This window comes from Bombyx mori, chromosome 4 (genome assembly GCF_030269925.1).
Source record: "Bombyx mori chromosome 4, ASM3026992v2".
Lineage (NCBI taxonomy): Eukaryota > Metazoa > Arthropoda > Insecta > Lepidoptera > Bombycidae > Bombyx > Bombyx mori.
The window spans coordinates 3,385,111-3,399,733 of NC_085110.1; the positions used below are offsets into that span (position 1 = coordinate 3,385,111).

General features: G+C 39.2%; 1 long non-coding RNA gene across 1 annotated transcript; it reads right to left on the minus strand.

The window, feature by feature from the left end:
• Positions 1 to 4,776: 4,776 nt before the first annotated feature.
• On the minus strand, positions 4,777 to 6,453 carry LOC134201845 (uncharacterized). Its single transcript, XR_009977106.1, has 2 exons — positions 5,954 to 6,453; positions 4,777 to 5,078 (listed from the first exon to the last, which is right to left on the minus strand). It is a non-coding gene; the product is annotated as an uncharacterized LOC134201845 (long non-coding RNA).
• Positions 6,454 to 14,623: the final 8,170 nt, after the last annotated feature.

The following is a 14,623-nucleotide window of genomic DNA, read 5'->3' on the forward strand; positions in this document are numbered from 1 at the left end:
ACAATCGTCTTGAAACTACCGCGGTTTTTTTCCGCGACAATGCCGTTCTTTTGTAATGGCGTAGGTACTTACGACGTTTACAATGTCTAACTATAAGTCATTCTCTATGACATATCGAGGAAGCGCATTGAAAAGGCCTCTCCTTTTAAATCAATGCTACATATCATACAGGGAATCAAAAATCGATCAACACTAACTGATAAGATATCACTTTGTGTAGGTACGTATACGGGGGACATCACCGGCGCTTGCATTAACGAGCCCTTATCCAAAGGATTATTTTGTCCAAAGGCAATTTTGATAATTTTTATAATTAAACTATAATAATATATTTCTTGATAAATAAATGTTTTTATGATTAAAAATAATTTTACGTTACACTTTTAAGTCTGGTTTTTTCAAAAATAGACGGTAGTTACCACTATATTCATATTTCGACGTATACCTAATATATATGTATCTTAGACAGGGTGAGTAAGAGGGTGCCGAGACTGATGTCTGGAATTTCGGAAGCGGTTTTGGCGGGCGATGCGGCGATTTATTTTGGGGCTCGGGGCATCCACGGTAGTTCACAGGGTGATCCTGTGTATGGCACAGAACGCAGCCAGGCGGTTTTCTAGTCGCGCGCACAGAGGACCATGGCGTGATCCCCTACTTAACACATCGGGGGCGCGCGCTCTAACTCTACATCCTCTGATGAACAATAATAACAACGCTTTTTTTAACGGGGAACTTCCTGTGTTCGATTATGGCCGAGTTTTCCTTGTAGTTTGTGTACAGGGTCATTACCTCGATAATACGCATACCAGCTGAACGAGCTTCGACTGGTGGAGGGGAGTATTGTGCGTACTAGCCCGCTAGTATATTTCCGCCCCGCGGATAGCGTTCCGGTTAAAACAGTGGCACAGCGATAATTAAATATCCATGTTTGTATGCTTGTCCTCTTCGAAACCATTTATCCTATTGTTATAAAGCATCTAGTGTTGGATCATCTTAACCTTAAAGTTCAGCTTCGTATCGCAAATTGGGCGGCCGAATGTCTCCGCCCTCCTGTACGTAAAAGATTAGCTTATCTCCTGACCAGGGCTAGTCAAAGAACAGATTTATCACCTAGTGATCATGTATTTTATGTCTTTGTTCGTAAACGTGCGTACGACGCATCGGCCGTCAGCAATGCCAGGCTAGCAGATCTGCCTAGTGAATTCTAATGTTTCTGTTTCCATATAATATAATATGGTCTCTGATTCTCTCTCTCTCTCTCTCTTTTTTTCTTTCTCTATCTCTTTGATTAGATATTTTGTAGTGAAGGATTTGGTGTTTTCGATACCCATAATACAGGTAGAAATTCTTAATCCATTAAATGTATCGTTTATTTGTGTTTTGTTTACAGTGACATACTTATATTAGCAAGCTTAAATCGATTTATGATTATATTCAACAACTATGATCCTTTCAGAATTGTGAGCTTCCATTATCATAAAGATAATATTTTTATAAATATAATAATGATATTAATAAAAATGAAAATATACCGACTAGATTCGTCCGTGACATTGCTGACGATGAGTCGTGAAAGGCGATGCTCGACTTCTGTGAGTGCAGCATCTTGCAGAAGGAGGCGGCGGGGCGCGTTAGAGACGCACAATCCCGCCGCCGCGCCGTCGAGCGGGGGTCAGGGAGGCGAATCTCGGCCAAGCCCTGGCCCTCTAAGTGTTTCGGGTCCTCCTCACATGTCGGTCTGGGGACCGACGAGGGGGGCCTAAGAAGTCGACGTGCAAGCTGCTCTGCACGCGTTTTACGCAAGAGCATCTGGGTGATGGAAGGCCGGCTATCCTCGACCCACGCTGGTTCTGACCCAGCGGGGTATTCCGTAGGATAACTCACTCTAACCGGCGCCATCTAGGCTAGTCTTCAGATAGCCTTCAGATAGAATTTCGACCATAATCTCGAATACTTAGATCTAGTATTTAGATTCAATTTACGTATGAAATGTTCTCTTTTGTTTTATTTTATTATAGAGAGAGAGAGAATAGACTTTATTTCAAACTTACAAATACACTTTATATTATAAGAAAGAAAGGGAATCCATTATATGTACCAGTTTTCCTTCCTCCTTCAGTTGCATTTCCTCAAAAATTCTAAGTAAACTAGTAGGCTAATCATTCTTCGCGACATCGTAGCGTCGAAATTTTTGAATCATATTTTACGTGAAATCCTTTATCAGTATTTTCATTTTATACGTATGTATGTACTGTTCCATGAATGTGCAGAAATAGTGAGCTACGAACGACGAGCTGACGGTCTGATATTATTATGTGGTTAGGCTGCAGACCATGGACATCAACAACGTTAATACCATCGCTCACCTTAAAACATGAATTCTAAGTTTTTGTTGTATAATACAACGGTTGCCCCGCCCTAGTACCTACCCGTGTGGGCTCACAAGATACCCTATCTCCGGTTGACGCTTCAATGTCTCAAAGTAGACCGGGCCATTCACATTGTGGTTTATGAGGTCACGCCCAAGCATAACTAACATATTAAGCCCCGTAAAATGACTATTTAAAAAAATACAAAATTAAAATCATTTCAAACCTTTATAGGTGTAAATATTATTAAGCGCGACAGATGACTCATGACTCGAATGCTTACTAAATTGATGTAATCTGAGTTGAAATACACACACATCGTACCCATGAGTCATATTTAGACGCAACCGCTTACTTGCCTTTGAGCACGTGCCCGAAATACCACTGATTAGTAAATACACAGACGTGACAATTCGATTTACATTTGACATGATTATAAACAGAATCCCCCTCTTACAATTTTCATACATTTAGTTAGAGATTTTTCTAATGATGTAAAATTTTGATCCCCAGCGGATCGATCGTCATAACTTACTCATAATTGATTGATCTTAAAGCTACGCATTTATACCAGCGCTTGAAGTACATCCCCTTTAAAAGTGTGACCTTCAATACCAGCAATTCATCTGAAAACGCCATATGCCTTCAAACAGCCGGCTATGCTGCGTCCACAGGCAAGCCTCTAGTGGCTCTTTGCTCTGAAGGTAGTTGGCGTAATGAAAAAAAAAAGATGAAGAGATCATCACAACCAATTCCTCATAGCACTCTCCATGAAACACAGCACAAACTACAAACAGCATTAAAACCTCTTCGTAGACCCAGAGATTCCAAGCGTTCAAGATTATTTACAATTCGAACGAAGCTGTAAATACTGTACCTAAGCTGTAAATAGTTCTCAGACTACACGATATAATAATATTATTCCTTTGCGTGTGCAATGGAGGAATTTTATAAAACAAAAAACCAGCACTTTGGTTTTGTGCCCGAGACTTTTTCGCGGGAAAGCGAGGAGTGAAGTTGTATGATTTGTTTTATTTTGTCTATTTAGTGTAATGTGTAATAACGGTGATTTAACCACTGACCATCAGGTGGGCCGTATTACAAAGGCAATAAAAAAAACCATATTACCATTTTTCATAACATTAAATGAGCACGTTTAATAACAACTCTGGAGATGGATGTTTGACAATAATTCCATGCCCCTTCTTATATCTTTATCGAGAAAAAAAAAACATGCGAAACCTTGAGTCTTCGTTCCACATTTCAAGACAAGTGTTAATATTCACGAGCTAAGATCACCGTTACGTAATTAACACAACCTATAGACGCCATTAAGTTTTTTCAATAATTCAGCGAAGATTCTCCATGTTTACTGAACAGGCTATGCCGACTACGTGTGTACAAGATTTTCAGTAGTCTATCATTACAGCAACTCACATACTACACGTAACCAATTGAAACGAAATGAGGTAATTTCTCAAGAATTTTATCAACAGATGCAAATGACTTTCGCATGATGCCACTTCATTTCAACAACATGGCTCCATTTAAAAGTGTGACACAATCAGTTAAACCACGCTGTCATTGGAGATAATGTCCCTTGCATCAAATCTTATCATGATATATTTTAATTTTACGTAACAGATGTATATCAAGTCTCTAACTAAACTAGAGGTCCCACAGTAGTCGAAATTCGACTTTAATTAATTGGAATTGTAAGTTTGTACACTAATATGATTGTATTAAATACTTCTATAGTCAAAAATTTCGCCAAGACTACACTATAAAAAATATTAACAAAGGCAAACAATATTTAATCTATTCTCAATTTTACAACAGACGCCAAGAACAAAAGTATGACAATAAATAGTATGCATGCGTGTGTGCGTCAAATACACGGTATGTAGTGTGTGTAATGTTTTCTTTATTGATTTAATGAATCTTTTATGCATTATTTAAAAAATATATTAGCATTGTGCACTTCTTCTCTATATTCTCTATAAGTGTGGAAAATTTCATACTCCTCCGTCCGCGCAATTTTCGTAAAAAGGGATACAAAGTTTTTGCTTCACGTATTAATATATAGATTACCAATGGAAACATAGGGAGCAAGTACAAGCGAATTGCATTGAATGTGTCATTTTATATTTCGTATTCTGGCGGTAGATGAGGAAAATATCAGTTATGAGTACAGGGCTGAAAGTTCTGAAGAACCTGTAGTTTCTGAATAATAATCGAACAAATCATTATATTATTATTATAAGTGACTAGCTGACCCGGCAGACTTCGTAGTGCCGCAATCGATAAATACTTTTATTTAGGTCTTTACCTAAGGTTTTTGTATAAAATAAACTTAAAACAAACAAAAGGAATTCGTCCGACGGGGGACACATCAAAGGAAAAAAAATTGTTATTATTATTATTTAATTCCGAACATTTTCATTAATTTATCTACCTTTTAAATCTTCTCTGGACTTCCACAAGTAATTCAAAATAAAAATTAGCCAAATCGGTCCAGCTGTTCTCGAGTTTTAGCGTGACTAACGAACAGCAATTCATTTATATATATACATATATAGACAATGGTTTGTTGTCAATTTAATCTTTTTCCACGTCATTGGCGTCCTTTGAGAATCGTTCACATCGTGGCTTCCACGTCGGCGTTGGGGTCGACCGACGTTGATTCATCAGATTTGGTTAGGCAGCTAGCTAAAATAACCATTCACAGAACTAAATAACGTATATATTTTTTCGAAATCATGACAAAATACGTAAATAAAACCACGTATACTGGTGGTTAGGTGTATCGTGCCTGGTTAGGTACCACGATCGCGCACAATGTTGTTGGCGGAATTCATGTTGTGATGTCCATAAGCTCTGATAACCACTTTACCAGGTCCAGAGTGACCGGTAAACTAATATATTTGTATGTTTAAGAACTCAAAGGATCTGCTAGAGGTCGCGGTCATCCTAGACGTCTTTAAACTGATGACGATGATTTAAAAACAAATGAATAACTTACCTAAATGCTATAAATATATCGTTCTCGAAGCTAAAACCACAATAAAGTACTCACGGGAGTGGAAAATAGTGAAACGTTTATAGCCTAAGTAATTATTGTTATCGTAATAATCATTACCAAATACTTTGGTTTTCATTGGTTTTGGTTCTTATTATAATAATATGTACATCCAATCTAACACGAAGCCTTGTGGCAGGATCACCCGTGTCTACAGGAGACTAATTTATGCATCCCAGCGGAATTTTTGCTAAATCAAAATGCTTGAATATAAAAATAAAAAAACTAACCTAATAATTAACGGCCGTCTGGTGTAGTGTTAAGTGACATGGTCACTACACAAGGGGTTCGCGGGTTCGAATCCCGCCAAGGGAATCTTCCCTTTGTATGATAAATATAAATGTCTTTTCCAGGGTTATGGATGTATATTAAATATATGTATGTGTATAATAAAAATCTTACATTTATTACCGCTATCTGGTACCTGTAACACAAGTTCTTTACGAACTTACCACGGGACCAGTTAACGTGGCGTGATTGTTAGTAAAAACTAAACTGAACTAACCTAATATGATTTTCCGAAGATTTTAATATTTTTCGTGTTTCGATGACAAATTCATATCGTTTTAAGTACGTTTTTAACACACACCGAATTACAAATTTAGAATTACAAAACAACACTAAAATATTTTTAACTTTCAACAAACTAAAGCTATTTATTTATAACTAAGGCGCAGCGTCCTTTGATGATCGCGAGCGTATTCTAATAAATACCTAATTATTTTTTTTAATCTGTAGATTGTGAATGAGTGAAGATATTTATGACTCTATTGAAGTTGATCCCAAAATACTAATAATTCTCGGTACGAACTTATGCGGTTACGCACATTGATTTGTGGCGTGTAGTGTAATTTCACAAAAAAAAAACTTCTAAATCTTACGCATACTAAAAAAAAACCAAGTTCTATAAACAATTTCACACGAAACTATCCTCGATATATTAAATGTATTAGTTATGATTTCCTTCCAAGTAAAAATGAAATATAGCATCAGAATCTGTCAGCACAGATAACGCGGGCTTCGGGAAATTGTTATTTTCGCGCTGTGTCATTTACGTTTTTAAATTCGGAAAACCGTTATGCGTTAAGGCAACGGAATTTAGGAATTTCCAGCCTTGTTTATTGTGATCTAAGTAAAATGTTGGCACCTTTTAAAGTTTTTGTTTACGTATGTCGTTTATTGTGATTTATTTGATACCTTCGATTAAATCACTCAGTGTTGGTTTTTCGAAGAAGCTAGAATCCGGTTGCGTTATAACTTAATATGTAGACGTGTTCCACGATAATTCAAACTCATGTTAACAATGTACGTCAATAAAAATAAGAAATAAATTGTATTTTGACAAATACAGATATACAGAAAAAGAAAGATAAGCATTTTTTTTATTTATTGCTTAGATGGGTGGAGGAGCTCACAGCCCACCTGGTGTTAAGTGGTTACTGGAGCCCATAGACATCTAGAACGTAAATGCGCCACCCACCTTGAGATATAAGTTCTAAGGTCTCAAGTATAGTTACAACGGCTGCCCCATCCCTCAAACCGAAACGCATTACTGCTTCACGGCAGAAATAGGCAGGGTGGTGGTACCCACCCGCGCGGACTCAAAAGAGGTCCTACCACCAGTAAAAGCCAAGTGCAACCATCGGTATTATGGCTAAAAGCGATCTCTTTCATACTTGAAGTATTTAGAAGTAAACTTCAAAAATATGTATAGAAGCAGGTATATATGTAGTTCTGTGACGGTCGATAGTATTTTGTAATAAAACATTTTTATTATGTACTTAAATTCCATTTTTTTAAACTAACCTATCACAATACTATCGATCAAATCTATCTTACAGATAAACACAGCGGGGACTTTTTATTGTACCGTATATATCTCATCTTTAATATTTAGTGATAAAGTTTTTTATCATTCGGTAGGAATTTCTTGTTTAGCAAAATTTTTCTGGCTAAGTTAGGTAGCCATTCTTGATTTTAAGTGATCACATGGTGAAAACAGGCGGGTACAAGCCCCACCATCAATATATACTTTTATCGATGACTAGCGACCCGCCCTCGCTTCGCTTCGGAAACATTAAAACACACATGAAACCAAAAAAAAAAAAAATTAAAAAAAAGTAGCCTATGTTCATCAGGGACAATGTCGGCTTCTAATGGAAAAATAATTTTTCAAATCGGTCCAGTAGTTTCGGAGCCTATTCGAAACAAACAAACAAACAAATCTTTCCTCTTTATAATATTAGTATAGATATAGATTATACTTTTATCGATGATTACTTAAATGTTAATAGAGCTTTATTTAAGAAACGGAATTTAAAATTAAACCACAAATATTTTCTGTACTATGAGCGTCATGCTAATAACGTAATGATACATATAATTATTTCCAACGTCCAGTTTTTTTCTCTCTCGACAACGAGAGACAAACGAGCGTTTTTATTCAATCCCTCTCAAATGACGCATAACCCTACACGAGATCCCCCAAAACCAGAAATCAGGGAATGCTTGTAATGCAAAAAACAAAAACAGTAAGCGCCATGGAAAGGTATGCTCACTTATGTGGGTGCAATTCCGTAACGATATCATAATAGCAATATCATTTATTAATACGTAAAGTGAAGTAAACATTTGGAATGGATTAGTAAAAATTTTAAGCCAGCCAGTAGTTGTATTATATACGAGACTAAACTGAGAGTACAATGATGATCATTATAAAATCGGAACACATTTGACTCTGTCAAAAGTAAATGACACATGACGGAACTAAAGATTTTCGATCAATAAAGAAGTGTAAATATACAGTATACTGTTTTCAAAGTCAAAAGTATTGGTTGAAATTGCATCGCTCGATATGAATGCACCGTACGTACTATCCTTAAGGCCACGACGATTTTTAAATTTTATTTACAAAACAAATATGACAATAACATAAAGAAAACTAGTACTTATCACTACTGAGCGACAAATGTAAATAATAATATTATATACTTTAGTCCAGTGATTATCAAACTTATTTCTTTTACCGCCCCCTTTGAAAATCAATTATTTTTCAGCGCCCCCCATTTTTTATACACCCCTAACACTTTAAAACCACTGTACACGACCCGGTCTGTAGGGCTGTTTCCGAGTCGTGTAATAATATTTTTTGCTGTCTGTTTGTGCGCTGGTAGAAGACGGCTGTTTCTTTCGATGGGTTTCGGCTTCTGTAGCGAGGTTTCACAGGTAACTGTCTGGTTCACTGGTAGCTGATTCACTGGTGGTTTTCTGATAACTGTACTATTGGAGAACTGCTGGTAACTGTTTCTGTCTTGCTGATGTTTCTTTGTCGAAGATTCACTGGGAACTGTTTCTGTCTTGATGATCTGCTGAGAACTGTTTCTGTCTTGATGATCTGCTGAGAACTGTTTCTATCTTGCTGATGGTTCTTTGTCGAAGATTCACTGGGAACTGTTTTTGCCTATAAATGGCCATCCTTTTATATTTATTTCAGTACCCCATCTCGCGACGCGCTATCGACGCGTCACTTTCGGAGAGTCCCTTGATCTGTATGTTACCGTAGTGAAAGCGCTCCACGAATTGTTCCTATTGGTCTATTCACATTCTCTGATCTGATACACTAACATATTGCATATTAAATAATTTAAGATTATACATTTTTGTTACGTAATTACTTATCAACTATATTATTAAATCTATTTGTTTGATAAAACTATTAAAACCCTATTTCGTCCTGCACAACCACAATTTCATTAATTTAATTAATAAATGTTGTATTAATTTTAGTAAATGTAGTACCACGTAGTACATAATTATGTATTTGTAGATGCTGTTATAGTTTCTTCATATCATTATATGTCCATACATTGCTATAGAGCGTGTATTTACAAATTTGCAAAGTAAAAATGAATTTTTCTCATCAATATGTTTGTTTAAATTCAGAATCACCAAAATAAATTGCTAGTTCACTGTACTATTACTATGCTAATTTATTAGAACGAAACTATTTTTGTTGAATATCTTTCTCATTAATATAAGATTCTCATCATAAGATAATTAAAAATTTATATTTCGACTAGTAAATAATACTACTAACAATAATAACTTGTAGCGGTAGCCATCACACAACGCAAGATAATTGACAGATGCCTGAATCTCGCTTACGACATTTTCAAGATAAAGCGCATATATACAAGTTCCGAACAACAACATTCGGACCGTCGGTCTACCGAGCAAATATCACCCGCTCGGTGGAAGATCTTCCTTTTGTCGTATATTCCTACAAACTGGTGACCCCGACGTGATATGCAATCTTCTGATTCATCATCAGCGCATCAAGAATTTCGGCTACCACAATCCCCGCATTCTCGCAGATAAAAGCACGTCATCGACAGTCGTCCCACAGCAAACCAGCATCGCAGCCTTAACAGGACCATCGCAGCCGACTCACCGCGCTTCCTGGTCCTACGGCACGCAACTTCACTGCCTTATCACGCCGCTACAGTTCATCGCAACCCACGACCGGATCATCAACGCTTGGGGTCACACATCTCCGGCGTGGCAGGTCTGCATCACATGGACTACGCACGACACGCACGCAACATTCAAGCTCAGTCTCGACTCACCTTGCTGAGTCGGTAAAATGAGGAGATTGGGCCTCGACGTGACACTCAGTAAATCCGAGGCCATGTGGTTCTACAGACCCCGGAGAGTGCCACCTGTCGATGCCCATATCGCCGTTGGAGGCGTCCGTATCGGGTCGGGGTGCAGTTGAAGTACCTCAGCCTCATTCTGGACAGTCGTTGGACCTTCCGTGTTCACTTTCAGAACCTGGTCCCTCGTTTGTTGGGCGTGGCCGGCGCGTTAAGCCGGCTTCTTCCCAACATCGGGGGGCCTGACCAGGTGACGCGCCGTCTCTATACGGAGGTGGTGCGGCCAATGGCCTTATACGAGGCGCCCGCGTGGGCCCAGTCACTGGCCATGGGGGTAGCGAAGTTACTGCAAAGGCCGCAACTCACCATCGCGGTAAGGATCATCCGTGTTTATCGCACCATCTCTTTCGAGGCAGCGTGTGTACTGGCTGGGACGACGCCTTGGGTCCTGGAGGCGGAGGCGCTCGCCGCTGACTATCAGTGGTGGGCTAACCTTCGTGCCCGGGGCGTGGCGCGTCCCAGCCCCAGTGTGGTCAGAGCACGGAGGGCCCAATCTCGGCGGTCCGTGCTGGAGTCATGGTCCAGGTGGCTGGCCGATCCTTCGGCTGGTCGTAGGACCGTCGAGGCGATTCGCCCGGTTCTTGTGAATTGGGTGAATCGTGACAGAGGACGCCTCACTTTCCGGCTCACCCAGGTACTCACTGGGCATGGTTGCTTCGGTGAGTTCCTACACCGGTTCGGAGCCGAGCCGACGGCAGAGTGCCACCATTGTGGTTGCGACTTGGACACGGCAAAGCATACGCTCGTCGCCTGCCCCGCATGGAAGGGGTGGCGGCGTGTCCTGGTCGCAAAAATAGGAAACGACTTGTCGTTGCCGAGTGTTCTGGCATCGATGCTCGGTGACGACGAGTCGTGGAAGGCGATGCTCGACTTCTGCGAGTGCACCATCTCGTAAAAGGAAGCAGCGGGGCGCGTGGGAGATGCACAGGCCCGCCCCCGTCGAGCGGAGTCCAGGGAGGCGGATCTCGCATAAGCCCTGGCCCTCTAAGTGTTTCGGGTCTCCCTCACATGTCGGCCTGGGGACCGGCGAAGGGGGCCTAAGAAGACGACGTGCAAGCTGCTCTGCATACGTTTTACGTATGAGTATCCGGGTGATGGAAGGCCGGCTATCCCCAACCCACCCTGGTTCTGACCCAGCGGGGTATTCCGTAGGATAGACCATTCTAACCGGCGCCATCTAGGCGGGCTTCGGACAGCCTGCCGACCGAGAGGGCTGGTGGTCGTGGCGCCGACGACCGCCAGTCCGGCATCCCGAGGGGGAGAGTGATGGGAGAGATGTGCTCCACACTAAACGCTTCACTTTCCCCCCTTTGCCTTTTCATGAGCTCTGACAATCATAATTTAAAATTAAAACAATAATAAAATAAGACCACGCTATATTAAACCTTAATAAAGGCAAAACCTTAACTGTCCCCCTACATGGTAGGCGGAGTGAGGTGTGTTAGGTTTTTTTCGTTACGGAATTTCATGATTCGGTCGCCGCGCTCAAGGCCCGCGATAAAAGCTATGCAATAGCTTAAAAATGTATGAACTTGTAATAAAATCTCTTTGGCTATACTGTTTGTATCTGGCTGGTTTTGGTATCATTAAAAGTTTAAATTCGAAAGAAGACAATTCTAAATTAAAATTAGGAAGATGTGTGATTTTTATTTATTTTTCGTACTGTCAAGATGAGTGAATCTAATGAAAATATCCGATACATTTTAAAATTTTACTACAAAAAAGGTAAAAAAGCAACGCAAGCCGTGAAAAAAATTGCGATGTTTATGGACCTAGTGCTGTGTCTGTGAGAGTAGCACAAATTTGGTTTAAGCGTTTTCAATCCGGAAATTTTGATGTCAAAAATGCACGTCGCTCTGGTCGCCTTATTACGGATAAAATCGATGCCATTTTTGAAAAAGTGGGGCAAGATCGGCATATCAGTAGTTACAACGTAACTGAAGAACTGGGAATTGGCCACAAAATAGTTATGGCACATTTGAAAAAAACTGGGTTCCATAAAAAAGCTCACTGAAAGAAACCTAATGAACCGTGTACTCATTTGTGATTCTTTATTACGACGTAATGAAACCGAACCATTTTTGAAGAAGCTAATAACTGGTGATGAAAAGTGGATCACGTACGACAAGAACGTACGAGAAAGGTTGTGGTCAAAGGCCGGTCAGGCTTCACAGACTCTGGCGAAACCCGGGTTAACTCGCAGCAAGGTGATGCTGTGTGTGTGTGGTGGGATTGGAAGGGCATTATACATTATGAGCTGTTACCACCAGGCAGGACGATCAATTCTGAACTCTACTGCGAACAACTGATGAGATTCAAGCAAGAAGTTGAGAGAAAGCGGCCGGAATTAATCAACAGAAGGGGTGTGGTTTTTCATCACGATAACGCTAGACCTCACACATCTTTAGCCACTCAGCAAAAATTAAGAGAGCTTGGCTGGGAGGTGTTAATGCATCCGCCATATAGTTCTGACCTTGCACCTTCAGATTTCTACCTGTTTCGGTCTCTTCAGAATTATTTAGGCAGTGTCAGGTTAACATCACGAGAGGACTGCCAAAACCAATTGTCGCGGTATTTTGATCAGAAGCCCCAAAATTTCTATAGCAATGGGATCATGTCCCTACCTACAAGATGGCAAAAAGTTATCGAACAAAATGGTACCGACATACTTTAGTTAAATGTGAATAAGCTATATTAAAAAATGTTGTGAATTTTCTTAAAAAATGCGAAGAAACTTTTTCCCCAACCTATTATTATATAGAAATAAAATAGTAAACAATGTTTACAATAAGTGAGCTGTTTAGGCTTACTATAACTATACTATTTGACATTGGACGGTAATAGGTAAATTGTAAAAAATAATAATCTAAGACAAGTTTTTGAACAATAATTATATACGCATTTCCATTTTATATAAAAATTATGATTCTTACATCAGTAATTTCTTATAAAATGCTAGGAAAATGCTTTAAAATGCCCTTATGTTAAAAACAAGAAAGAAAGTAAAGAAAACCTCAATTTGTGTTAGTTTACGTATGTGTAATATTTTAAAACTCTGCATGGTAGTTTTTTTTTTCTAATGTTTAAAATAATTTCTGGTGCAATGTAATTAAGGTAAAATTGCTCTAATTTTTTAACTATCATTGATCATGTTCCACAGAAACTTGTTACAACTTGATTGCGTACGGTGTGTGGGGCTATCCTACGAAATCTGTTAATTATTTTAAGTTTTTATAACATCATACAGGGTAGGAATATAAACTAATTATTCGTTATTGTGTAGTAGGTGAGTTTTAATTTTAGTAAAATTGAAAATACTATAAAATAAATGAAATTACAAATTTTACAGCGCCCCCCTAACCCCCACATCAACGCCCCCCATTTTTTCCTGGGCCCCTTAACGCCCCCCTCTAGGTTTCAAACGCCCCCCAGGGGGCGTTATCGCCCACTTTGAGAAAGACTGCTTTAGTCAATTAAAAAACCCGCGCGCCCACGCCGTAGTACTTAGAATTCGATAAAGCTTTTCCTAATAATAAATAAAAATAAGAGAAAGTCTTGTAAATATGAACACGATTGCCATCAATTACCTTTTATATATAATTTCATTCGTGTTATCTAATAGGAGTCCGGTGAGTCAACCGAGGAAAACTGATTTAAAATGTTTCTTGCGATAGTTTTACGACGTAAATTAGATCACAGTACATACCACATAATAGTATGGACTTTATTGTTTAGTAGGTACATTTAAATTTGTGTATAATTAGCAGTTCATTGATTCCTAATTCTTATTAATTTTTTGTTAGATCGGTGGATGAGCTCACGGCCCACCTGGTGTTAAATGGTCACCGGAGCCCGTGGACATCAACCACGTTCATGCCGCCGCCCATCTTCAGACCTGTGTATTAAGTCTCAGTTTTTACGATACAATACGAGTTCGAGTCCTATGTTACATATAAGCATATTATATCTTTGAGAACTAACTGATTAAATTCAAATTTTAACCGACTACATACAAAAAAGAGCACTCTTTCCTCAATTCTAAAGTTCATCATTTGCTCTATCGCTAACTACTCATAGTACAAACTCGACAGATAGCCGAACCGGAATCAGATAATAGAATAAGATAAGAAATAAGCAGAGAAAACATTGATGACTAACGGTTAAAATTGTATAATCTTTATTCAATACATATCATTACTATGATTGTTGTTATTTATGTACTAAACAAACTGCATAGAGGAATGCAAAACAAAATTTTATACACACCTGTATTAATACTTTTCAAGTCGTCGTGGCCTAAAGGATAAGACGCTCGGTGTATCGTGTCGAGTGATGCGACTGGGCCGGTGTTCAATTCCCACAGCTCGTAGTGTAAGGGACTATTCCAGCAACGCACTGACTGCTAGGTGAACTCACGGGACTCAACCTGAGAGAGTTGCTAACAAGAGCAGCCCTAGCCTTAG